This window comes from Podarcis tiliguerta (genome assembly GCF_965153285.1).
Source record: "Podarcis tiliguerta genome assembly, chromosome: 1".
Taxonomy (NCBI): Eukaryota; Metazoa; Chordata; class Lepidosauria; order Squamata; family Lacertidae; genus Podarcis; species Podarcis tiliguerta.
The window spans coordinates 124557498-124569985 of record NC_139534.1 but is presented as its reverse complement, the minus strand read 5'-3'; the positions used below and the strand labels follow the sequence as shown (position 1 = coordinate 124569985).

General features: G+C 45.5%; 1 protein-coding gene across 2 annotated transcripts in view; it reads right to left on the bottom strand.

Moving 5' to 3' along the window:
* Positions 1–9572, bottom strand: part of ESR2 (estrogen receptor 2) — a 66485-nt gene extending 56913 nt beyond the window's left edge. The window contains exon 1 of one of the 2 annotated variants that reach the window (XM_083437919.1): positions 9207–9572. The gene's annotated coding sequence lies outside the window, so the exon portion shown is untranslated. The remainder of the gene's footprint in view (positions 1–9206) is intronic. The other variant, XM_083437918.1, reaches the window with a different exon arrangement.
* Positions 9573–12488: the final 2916 nt, after the last annotated feature.

Here is a 12488-nt window from a genome sequence, read left to right as displayed (position 1 = left end):
TTGGTGAAGCTCAGATGATCTCGACCTGCTGAGTGCCTGGATGGAAGACTAGCTGAAAATCCTATAAACCTTCATTATATTTAGATCGTTGCAAGCTTCCGCGGGTGGAACTGCGGTCTAAACTACAAAGCCTAGGGCTTGCCTTTCGGAAGGTCGGCGGTTCGAATCCCCGGGACGGGGTGAGCTCACGTTGCTCGGTCCCAGCTCCTGCCAACCTAGCAGTTCGAAAGCACACCAGTGCAAGTAGATAAATAGGTACCACTCTGGCGGGAAGGTAAACAGCGTTTCTGTGAGCTGCTCTGGTTTGCCAGAAGCGGCTTAGTCATGCTGGCCACATGACCCGGAAGCCTTACGCCGGCTCCCTGAACCTATAGAGTGAGATGAGCGCACCACCCCATAGCTGTCTGTGACTGGACCTAATGATCAGGGGTACCTTTACTTTTAAGCTGCCTTGAGCTGGCTTGTGCCTAGAAAGGTGGGGTGCAAATCTTTAGAATAAACATACAAGCAGTGCCTTAAATCCACTGGATGTAAATGAGGATGGTGTAGAATTGGATTCAGTTCATATATAAAGGTGAACCTACCTAATCCACATTTTCCAATGCAGTAAATGAACCGAAACAGTTCTCTAGGCAGGTCATGTGCAAAAAAATGGAAATTGCCTTAGTTATAAATCCAGAAAAATAACCATGTTTCAGCGGTTGACCTGGAACAGTCTGAGCTACCTGAATGCTCCAGCAGTTCTCATGTAAAGGTAAAGGGACCCCTCATCATTAGGTCCAGTCGTGGCCGACTCTGGGGTTGCGGCGCTCATCTCGCTTTACAGGCCAAGGGAGCCGGTGTACAGCTTCTGGGTCATGTGGCCAGCATGACTAAGCCGCTTCTGGCGAACCAGAGCAGCACATGGAAACACCGTTTACCTTCCCACCGGAGCGGTACCTATTTATCTACTTGCACTTTGACGTGCTTTTGAACTGCTAGGTTGGCAGGAGCAGGGACTGAGCAACGGGAGCTCACCCCATCACGGGGATTTGAACCGCCGACCTTCTCATGTATTCCTCGTTTAATACAGGGATTTGGAATTCGTGGCCCTCCAGATGTTGTTGGACTATAAATCCCATACTGGCAGGGAGTTGAAGTCCAGCAATATCTGAAGGACTATGTATTGCATGGGGTTCTTGGTGATGTTAGCCAACCCTTCAATTTAAAAAATAAACACCGGGTGTGCCTTTGTTTTGAAGTCTAAGTGACTTCACATTCCCTAGCCAACAACAACTATGGCTTAAGGTTGGCTAGCAATAGGGAGCAACAAGCCATGGCCTGTTTCAGCCATAACAGGAAACCATAGTTTTCTGGTTTGTTTATTCCACTTCCTCTGGGGAAGGAGCAGCGAGGGAATGATCAGGCAGCCCATACCAGCACATCTGTCTTTCACAATATTTCACAATAAGTCTGGCTTCTACCATTATGTGCACATGGGGCCATAGTGCCTGCTATTTTTATATTTGGTCTTTCTTCTTGCCTCTAGGTGGAATCCAGACTGCCACTAGGGTCAGGTGGTGCAATTTAAGTTGATTTTGAAGTTCTAGTGCTTCCTCGGAAAACCTGCCTATTTACGAGCACAATTCGAAGTGTTGGTGTTGACCTTTAAAGCCCTAAACGGCCTTGGTCCAGTATACCTGAAAGAGCGTCTCCACCCCCATCGTTCTGCCCGGACACGGAGGTCCAGCGCCGAGGGCCTTCTGCCGGTTCCCTCACTGCGAGAAGCCAAGTTACAGGGAACTAGGCAGAGGGCCTTCTCGGTAGTGGCACTGCCCTGTGGAACACCCTCCCACCTGATGTCAAAGAGATAAACAACTACCTGACATTCAGAAGACATCTGAAGGCAGCCCTGTTCAGGGAGGTTTTCAATGTGTGACATTTTAGTGTTTTTTTTGGTCTTTGTTGAAAGCCGCCCAGAGTGGCTGGGGAAACCCAGCCAGATGGGCGGGGTACAAATAATAAATTATTATTATTATTATTATTATTATTATTATTATTATTATTATAGAATCTTAGAATTGTAGAGTTGTAGAGTTGGAAGGGACCCTGAGGGTCATCTAGTCCAACCCCCTGCAATGCAGGAATCTCAGCTTAAAGCATCCATGATAGATGGCCTCCAACCTCTGCTTGAAAACCTCCAAGGAAGGAGAGTCAACCACTCCGCTTGGGAATCTGTTCCACTGCTGAACAGCTCTTACCACCAGAAAAGTCTTCCGGATGTGTAGCCAGAATCTCCTTTCTTGTGACTTAAATCCACTAGTTCGAGTCCTACCTGCCAGAGCAGGGGAAAACAAACTTGTTCCATCTTCCATGTGACAGCCCTTAAGATATTTGAAGATGGCTACCATATCTCCTCTCAGTCTCCTCTTTTCCAGGCTAAACATACCCAATTCCCTCAACCATCCCTCATCAGCCTTCGTTTCCAGACCCTTGATCATTCCCCCCCCCCAAAAAAAAATATTGGTTTTCTCTTATAATACACAAACATAAACACAGAAAAAAACATTATGTTTAACACAACATAAAAAACTTAACAACAATAAAAACGCAAAAGATAAAAGAAGAATCCCCCCCCCCCTTATTCCCTGGTATATTTACATTGCTAGAAGACTTCCTCGACACCTTCCAATCTGAATTTCATCATAATGCATATTTAGCAGTTCCCAATTTCATATTTGTAACATCAATAACCTCTTTCGTTACAAACTTCTTATCCTTACTTCCAATTATAGACCCTTGATCATTTTGATTGCCCTCCTCCGTCCACGTTCCAGCTTGTCAACATCCTTCCTAAATTGTGGCACCCAGAACTAGACACAGTATTTCAGGTGTGTTCTGACCAAGGCAGAATAGAGCAGTACTATTACCTCTCTTGATCAGACACTACACTTCTGCTGATGCAGCCTGGAACAGTGTTAGCTTCTTTTGCTGCCGCATCACACAGTTGACTCATGTTAAGCTTATGGTTCACTAAAACCCCTAGATCTGGAGGGGAGAGAGTCAGGAGTGAAGAGCAGAAAGCAGTGGCATTAAGCTCTCTGAGAACAGAGAGTCAGTTTCAGGAACTCAGTAAGAATCAATACAGTGGTGCCTCGCAAGACAAAAAGAATCCGTTCCATGAGTCTCTTCGTCTAGCGGTTTTTTCGTCTTGCGAAGCAAGCCCATTAGCGGATTAACGGATTAGCGCTATTAGCGGTTTAGCGGCTAATAGCGGCTATTAAAGGTTTAAGGGATTAGCGGATTAGCTGCTAAAAGGCTATTAGCAGCTTAGTGCCTTAGAAAAAGGGGGTGGGGAGCGGGGGAAAAACCCCAGGAATCGCAAGACATTTTCGTCTTGCGAAGCAAGCCCATAGCAAATTCGTCCTGCGAAGCACCTCCAAAACGGAAAACCCTTTCGTCTAGCGGGTTTTCCGTCTTGCGAGGCATTCGTCTTGCGGGGCACCTCTGTACTTTGGAGAGCTCCGTGGGGCAGCTGTGTCCTGATATCACTCCCTCCAACAGCGAACTCTGTGCTGCCATGCAAACAGGAACAGAGCCACAACTGAGAAGCCTGTTTGTAACTGCTTGTAATATTGCCCTTTTAAAATTATTGTTTGGGGAAACCCTGGTCTAGAATGCTGTTTATATGCTGGGTGCTGAGCACTAAGGTCTTTGAATAAGAAAACATTTTTTTTTCGAAAATAGGTGGCCGAGTGTTCAAAATCTTGACAGGAACCCAAATGGGGGGAAAACCTGGTAGAGGAAAAGAAGACTTGGCATTTCTGTCCAAAAGAGATACAGTGGTACCTCAGGTTAAGAACTTAATTCGTTCTGGAGGTCCGTTCTTAACCTGAAACTGTTCTTAACCTGAGGCACCACTTTAGCTAATGGGGCCTCCCGCTGCAGCCGCACAATTTCTGTTCTCATCCTGAAGCAAAGTTCTTAACCCAAGGTACTATTTCTGGGTTAGCGGAGTCTGTAACCTCAAGCGTATGTAACCTGAAGCATCTGTAACCCGAGGTACCACTGTAAATGCAAATCCTGCCAGGTTCAGAAATCTCATGAGATCCCATTCACTCTGTGACTGTATGAGGCCGCATCCTGTCAGAGGCCTGGTGCATCCATCCCAAAGCTCAGGGAGCTTCTGCCCTCTTAAACAACCTAACAGTAAAATCAGCAGCAACTAGGCCCCTGACAACCTTCGAAAACCTCCTCCTAACAACAAAGGGAAACGGTAAACGGATGGTATCCGCAATATACAAAATACTACTCCAAAATCCCACAAACCCCCTAGATGCAATCAAAATACAATGGGAGAATATAGGCTATGAGATTAACCCCACTCAATGGACCAGAATGTGGTCTATACCCCCCTTTAAATCCATATCAACGAAAAGAAAAGAAACTCACCTACAGGTGGTACCTAACACCAAGAAAACTAGCGCTAATACACCCAGGAACCTCACCAAAATGTTGGAGAGGGTGCACCTCCACAGGCACATACCTCCACATGTGGTGGGAGTGCCCCAAAATCCAACTATTCTGGACAACAGCCATAGGAGAAATATGTAAAATAACTAAGCAAGTATTAGACATCACCCCAGAATTGGCCCTACTAAATATCTTCCAATGCCTATTTACACCACAAAGCACTCATAACCCACCTACTTTCAGCAGCCAGAAACACCATAACCAGACACTGGAGAGACCTGTCAGGAGTAAGCATGGACCAATTGTACCAAATAGTATGGGAAACAGCCCTATATTTGTGCATCCGGTTCTTCCTGCCTAAGTGCAGAACCTTACATTTGTCCCTATTGAAATTCGTTTTGTTAGCTTGCGCCCAGTTCTCCAATCTGTTAAGGTCATACAGAATTCTGATTCTGTCTTCAGCGGCATTGGCTACCCCCCCCCCCCCAGTTTGGTGTCATCTGCAAATTTGATGAGCATCCCCTCAATTCCTGTTTCAAGCTTTAAGCTCAAATTTGAAATTCAAATCAGTTCAAAATGTATAGCAGGGTTTGTTTGTTTGTTTTTGTTGCTGGTGGTGTGTGCTTTTGTGTGTTTAACTGATGGCCAAGAACTAATGAGAGGTAAGAGTCATTGCAATCTACTTTGAAGAGGCTGGCGGATTTTAGCATGTGCCAGTCCATAGTCTACTGCATCTAGAGCCAAGTCTGGCATCTCTCTCCTTTTCTGAAAAATGAAAGAGCAAAATATTGACCCGAGGTCTCGAAAACTTATTAATTACAATCCTTAACTGTGCATTTGTGTTCATGTGCCCAGTGGCGTAGCGTGGGTTGTCAGCACCCGGGGCAAGGCAAGTAATTTGTGCCCCCTAACCCGTGGATTTGCGCCTCCTAACCCTAACCCCCAGATGTTGCGCCCGGTGCGGCCGGCCCCCCCTGCACCCCCCACGCTACGCCACTGCAAGTGCCTACTCAGGAATAAGTCCATGTTTGTCACAGAGCTTAACTCCCTCCCAGGTATTATTATTACTATTATTATTATTATTATTATTATTATTATTATTATTATTACTATTACTATTATTATTATTATTATTTCTACCCCGCCCATTTGGCTGGGTTTCCCTAGCCACTCTGGGTGGCTTTCAACAGAACATTAAAAACATGTGGTAAACTTAAAAACATTAAAGGTACATGTGGATAAAATGGCAGCCTCTGGGGGATAAAAGTATTCCACTGTCTTGTTTGGATAAAAGAAGACCCTGCAGTGTTTGCACACATGTGGATGAAATCTGATCCTTCCAGAAGGCACTGGAGATAAATTCATTTCAAAATATTATTTAAAAAAAAAACCCTTTAAGCCATTTCCCACCTGAGGTGATTTATTAAGATCATAGGAAGCAGCCTCAAACTGAGCCACACCATTGGTCCATCCAGCCCAGTACTGTCAACACGGACAGGCAGCAGCTCTCCAATGACTCAGGCAGCTGTAAATGGAGATGGGATGGAAACAGGAGCCTTTTGCATCCAAGGCAGGTGCTTCCCACTTAGCTACGGCTCTTCCTCGTTATTTTGGCACTTGCCCTTCCTTGTTTTTATCTTGCTATTTGTATTGTCATGGCAAAACGCCCCAGGAATTTTGACTTTCGGGGCGGCATGGAAATGTTTCGAAAAAAGGAGGTTAAGGGGTGATATGATAGCCATGTTCAAATATATAAAAGGATGTCATATAGAGGAGGGAGAAAGGTTGTTTTCTGCTGCTCCAGAGAAGCAGACACGGAGCAATGGATCCAAACTACAAGAAAGAAGATTCCACCTAAACATGAGGAAGAACTTCCTGACAGTAAGAGCTGTTCGACAGTGGAATTTGCTGCCAAGGAGTGTGGTGGAGTCTCCTTCTTTGGAGGTCTTTAAGCAGAGGCTTGACAACCATATGTCAGGAGTGCTCTGATGGTGTTTCCTGCTTGGCAGGGGGTTGGACTCGATGGCCCTTGTGGTCTCTTCCAACTCTATGATTCTATTCTTTTCTATGAAAGAAACAAATAATGCATAGATACATGCTGTGAAAGCCCACCTAGGTTTCTGCACTCCCTGCGCTGCTAGCTTGTCTGGTTTTTGCTTTGTCCTCCTCGAATCGAGAAGGCTGCAAGCAGGAAGGGGTCCCAACAAGCTGGTTTGCCATTAGGTGGCTGCATATCATTGCTCAGGTTATCTTGCAAAACCAGAATAGGATCCCCGCATTTCTGCATATTCCAAGGAGACACAATTTCTTGGGCTCGTCCAAACTTCTTCTTTTTTTCAGGGACTGGATCTCTGCCCAACTATTTGCCATTTTTATCATTGGCATTCCAAAAATGTGAACGCACACACATTGCGATTCAGCGAAGTATTAAAAATAAAAGAGACGGCTGCAAAATTATATAATAAACACAGGCTGTGCTGCACGGATCCGGAACCACAGACCCTTTTAACGGATGTGACCAGTCAGCCCAAAACGCTACCTTGAGGTTTAATCCTACAATCTCTACATCTCTGCGTCGCATAGAAATTGCATAACGCTCCATCTTCTCGACCTTTTGCCACACTGGGCTTCTCCAAAGAAGTGGACTGAGTAATCGTCTGAGTAGCCTTTGTCAGGGAGGAACAAATGAGTACAGATGGTGTGCATTTTGTGAAGGAGGGGGGCTTTACCTGGATCAATCCCTCTACCTGCTTTAAACAAGCGGGAAATTGTGAGGTTCAAGGACACAGTGCACACAGTGGCGTAGCGTGGGGGATGCAGGGGGGCCCGGCTGCACCGGGCGCAACATCTGGGGGGGGGGGGCGCTCGCACTCGCAGCTCTCTGCCCCTACCTGGCTCACTCACTCTCTCTCACTGCAGTGCTGGCTGTGCGAATCCGATCCAAGCCGCCAGGTCGCCGCCCACTGTGGAGGGGGGGTGCCAGGCGTGTGGTGCGGTGCGGAGAGAGAGTGAGGGACTATCTGGGGGAGGGACAGTGCAGCGGGGGGGCGCAAATTACTTGCCTTGCCCTGGGTTAGGGGGCGCAAATTACTTGCCTTGCCCCGGGTGCTGACAACCCACGTTACGCCACTGAGTGCACATGAAGCCACCTTTGTCTGCGCCAAACCATTGGTTGTGCTAACTCGGTATGTTGCTGCAACCTTTGTTTGGATATGGCTTCCCAGGGACTTGGGTAGAGATGTGTGGGATTGAACCAGAGATCTGCAGCAGACAGCGCATGGGCTTTACGTCTGAGATGTGACCCACTCCTCGTGGAAAGGCTATGCAAAACGGTAATGAAGCCAAGCCCTAAGAGGGCAGGATCCGAACCCTCACCTTTCAATGCCCCACTTCAGGCTGCAAAGACACAACCTTTCGAGGCATCGCTGGCAATTGCACAAAGCCCCTGGCGTGGCGTGAGAGGGCATCGTCACCTGCCCTGACATCACTGTGGCACAGAGTGGGCTACAACTCCAAGAAATAGCCACAGGAGATGTGTATTGGATGCATATAAGACTATGCCTTGGAGACAGGTTTCCAGTGCAAGGAGGACGCTCAGAGGAACCATGTGATACAGTTAAAAGGAGGCTTGTTCTGAGCATGTACAGAGTAGCCACAACAAGCCCCCCCCCCCATTCAACTTTCTTAACAGGGATGTGAGGGCTTCAAGGATGTGACCTTCAAGTCTGGGTCTCTCTGTTTTAGGAAGCATACACACTGGGCAAAATCCAGCCAGATTTGGAGTCCCATTGGTTTCAATGGAAGTGAGTTAAGCAACAGCTTAAGTTTCCTACTGACATCAATGGGACTTGGAGGCATTTTACGGTGAGCAAATTGTGCCCAGTGTGTGATTTCCCCTCAGATCTGGGAAGTATTTTTCTACCCAGCAGATAAGAGTCCGGTTTACAGTCTACTGCTACTTCCATGCAGTGGAATTAGGAATTAACGAGGCATTAGCAGAATGGATGAGGAATTGATGAAATTAATTAATTGGGAATGCCATTGCATTAACACCTTTCATAACATTCCTTAAAAAAAAGCGTGGAGCATAGACACAAAGGCTGAAAAAACTCATCCCAATAGTGATCCTATGTCTTCTGACTCAGAAGTAATCTCCATTGAACTCAATGAGGAGTACTCCAGAGTTATTTGTATATAGGATTACATATTTAATTTCCCCCACTGCTCAGACTGGGCTCAAGCCAAAAACCACTGCTCCACATCTTTATAATGGATTTGAGTTCTTTTCGCCCAAATAAACTCCAGTGAAACAGGAAGCTCCAAGCATATGAAAAAATAAATTATTTGGCTTCTCTCTCATTCATATCCAGTTTCCCCATCATTTTGGTTAAAGTATTCACATGACTTTTTGAACACTTGTGCCATCCCCAGTCTTTTTTCTTCAGGTGTCATTTAAACGCACACATGGAAGCAAACAAACTTTTGCAAATTTTTCTAGACAACTTTAAGAGATAAAAATTCTGAAATGGTCCCGAGAAAGGCCATTTTGAGCTTTCTAAATCTAACTGTCCTCTTTCCCGAATTATTATCAATCAAATCAACAATAGCATCATTTATTGTTCTCCCATACCCCTTTCCATGATCCATTACCTAGCAATCATTTTTATTCTCTCTCTCTCTCATTCACTCAATCACTCATACACAATCTCTCTCTATATGTATTAAAATTCACACAGCTCAATACAAGCACCTACCTGAGTGCTTTTGAATGGATCGTTCTTGACTCTGCAATTACTGGGAACGCATTAAAGCCGAGCCGGCATTTCCGAGTTTGCTTTTTTTGCTTCCTTTTGCCTCACCAGAGCAACAGCTGTATCCAAGACCGGCTCCGGCAGCACACCGCTCAGCCTCCGTGAGCTCAAATACCAGCCGCTCCGGAGCGGTATCTTGTCAGCTAGTGAGTGCGCACACACGCACACATGCAGACGCCCGGTGTTTTCTTTCCTCGGCAAAAGCAACAGCTTCGTTGAAGTTCCCCCTCCTTCCCTGACATGACAAATTTCAGAAGCTTCTTAGTCATTGCCTGCTCTAGTGCCCAGCCTTGTCTGTGCTCGTTCCAAACTAGTCTATCCTTGTAGACACCGCGAGGATAATCTATTATCTGACAACACAGACCTAATTACCAAAGGAAACATTTGAATCACACTCTCCAAGTGTCCTTAACCAGGGACAGGTCCCTGTGTATTTTATTTTATTGTTTTTAAGGGTGTGCTGCTGGTAAAAACTCTCTCCCTTCTATTCCTCGGGGGAGGGGGAGTTGGGGAGGGATTTTTTTTATTTATTTAGTAAGTTTGCGACTGTGCCCTGACAGAATGCAATAGTTTGGTTAAATCTGGAAAAAGGAGAGCCAGTTGCATCTTGATTCCACACGCAGGCTGCATTAACCTTGGAGTAAGTCTCCTTAGGGACACGGGTGGCGCTGTGGGTTAAACCACAGAGTCTAGGGCTTGCTGATCAGAAGGTTGGCGGTTTGAATCCCTGCAACGGGCTGTGCTCCTGTTGCTCGGTCCCTGCTCCTGCCCACCTAGCAGTTCGAAAGCACATCAAAGTAGATAAATAGGTAACACTCCAGCGGGAAGATAAACGGCGTTTCCGTGCGCTGCTCTGGTTCGTCAGAAGCGGCTTAGTCATGCTGGCCACATGACCCGGAAGCTGTACGCCGGCTCCCTCGGCCAATAAAGCGAGATGAGCGCCCCAACCCCAAAGTCGGTCACGACTGGACCTAATGGTCAGGGGTCCCTTTACCTTTACCTTAAGTCTCCTTAAACTCAGTGGGACTTACTTCTGAGCAGGCATGCATGGGATTGCACATGAATGCATGAACATAACACCAGTGGGCTGCTTCCGAACTTTCACCCTCACCATAACTGCCCCTCGATGTGATAAATGTCGCTGGATGTACTTGAGTAGCAGAAGCCATTCTAGATATTCATTGCAACCAGATCTTCACTATGAGACTGGATGGTAAGGATGGGAAAGAAATGCAGTTCCGATCACATTTAAAGGCAGACTTATTTAATTCGCACTTCCTGGAGCAATGTGTGGCCTGAAACACGTCTCTCTTTTGAAATTTGCACCTCTCTGAATTTTGCAGTGCAGTATCTCCAGCCATGGTAATGTAGGCAAAAATGTGTTTGCTAGGGGGAAACGTACATAAAAATGCACATGTTGGTGGACAGCATCCTACAAAAGTGGGAAAGTGCTTGCAAAAATGCACCTCCTGGGAAAAATTGCGTTTAAAAATTACCGTATTTTCCGCTCTATAAGACGCACCAGACCATAAGACGCACCTAGTTTTTGGAGGAGGAAAACAAGAAAAAAAATATTCTGAATCCTAGAAGCCAGAACAGCAAGAGGGATCGCTGCGCAGCGAAAGCAGTGATCCCTCTTGCTGTTCTGGCTTCTGGGATAGCTGCGCAGCCTGCATTCGCTCCATAAGACGCACACACATTTCCCCTTTCTTTTTAGGAGGGAAAAAGTGAGTCTTATAGAGCAAAAAATACAGTATATATCAGGAGAACGTCACACTAAAAGTCATGAAGATTATTTTTAAAATGCAGATTGATGTGGAAATGTGGAGAACAGGACTTATGATTGGAAGAGTAGACCTAGATTGACAGATTCATCCATCCCTACAGACTGGGCAGTCTTATGTTTCTTCGAAGAGCAGGTGTGTGTGTGTGTGTGTGTGTGTGTGTATGACTGTTCTAGTCCATTTCATGCAGAGCCAGCAAAAAAATGCCATCAGCAATGTGAAAAAGGAGGGCACACTTTAGTTGGAGAATGCACAGGGGCAGTTAAGGTTAGTAGTACACAAGGATGTCCATATTTTCATCTGTGCCCAAAGTTCTGGCATTATTGTTCTTTAGGCTGCTGGGTTTTTTTAATAGGTTGTTGCATGTTCGTTTATTATAATATGTTATTTTTTTATTCACAAAACTGCAGGGAGGTGCTTTGACAATGAGCAGTAGCCTCACTAAGGAAGAGACCTAATATAAACTCCCCATAAGCTCTGTGCAAGCAAATCAAGCTGAATGATCAGTAAACAGGCCTTCTGGAGGAGCCCTTACACAGCCAGGGCACCACTACAGAGAAGGCCCTACACCAATCCTATACACCTACTGCCCCACAATCCCAGGTCAGTTGATTGGGGAAGAGGAAATCTGACAGATACTTGTTTTCCGGATAGGCATAGGGGAGAAATCTGATCCATTTCACATTAAAGGTGAAGCTACATAATTTGCGCTTTCCAGATAAAGTACATGCACCCAAACACAGCCACTCTTTGAAATTCACATACCTCTCCAGTGCAATTCTCCAGCAAAATCAAGTGTACAAAAATGCATATAGCAGGGTAATGTACATATTTCAGGAAAATAACACGCAAAAATACATTATGTTAAGGAGCCATTGCTTTGCAAAATTCTGTGAATATTAGGCAAAATTCCATACAGAACTAGATATATAAGTAGAATTTTGCACTAAAAACCTGATGAATTTTGAGAAGGACTTAAAAAAAAAATCAGACTGCTGATGTGCAAATCAACTAAACTGGATACTGGAAAAACGAGGAGATAAGAGAAACTAAAATGGACAGATTCATCCACCTTCCGACAAAATCTTGCCAGATCTTTCAGAGCGTGCGAGATCTCACCAGATTTTGGCAAGGTCATGCAAGATTGCACCAGAACCCACTAGTATTGTAGAGCTACCAGATTTGGGCAAACCCCTGAGCCTGGAAGGGTTTAAAGTTTCCCCACATCAGAATCTGGTAGCTCTACAATGCAATATATCTGGATAATACCAGTTACCGGCAATAGATATCATCTTGCTCTACTTTCCCAGTGAAGGGCATTAACCAGCAGCAGACATCTACAGGGGGTGAGATCAATTAAAACAGAATGAATCACTGCTCTTTCCAAAATCAATATTAAACCAAAGCCTCCAAGACAGGAGGGTGGCATTACTTAAAACTA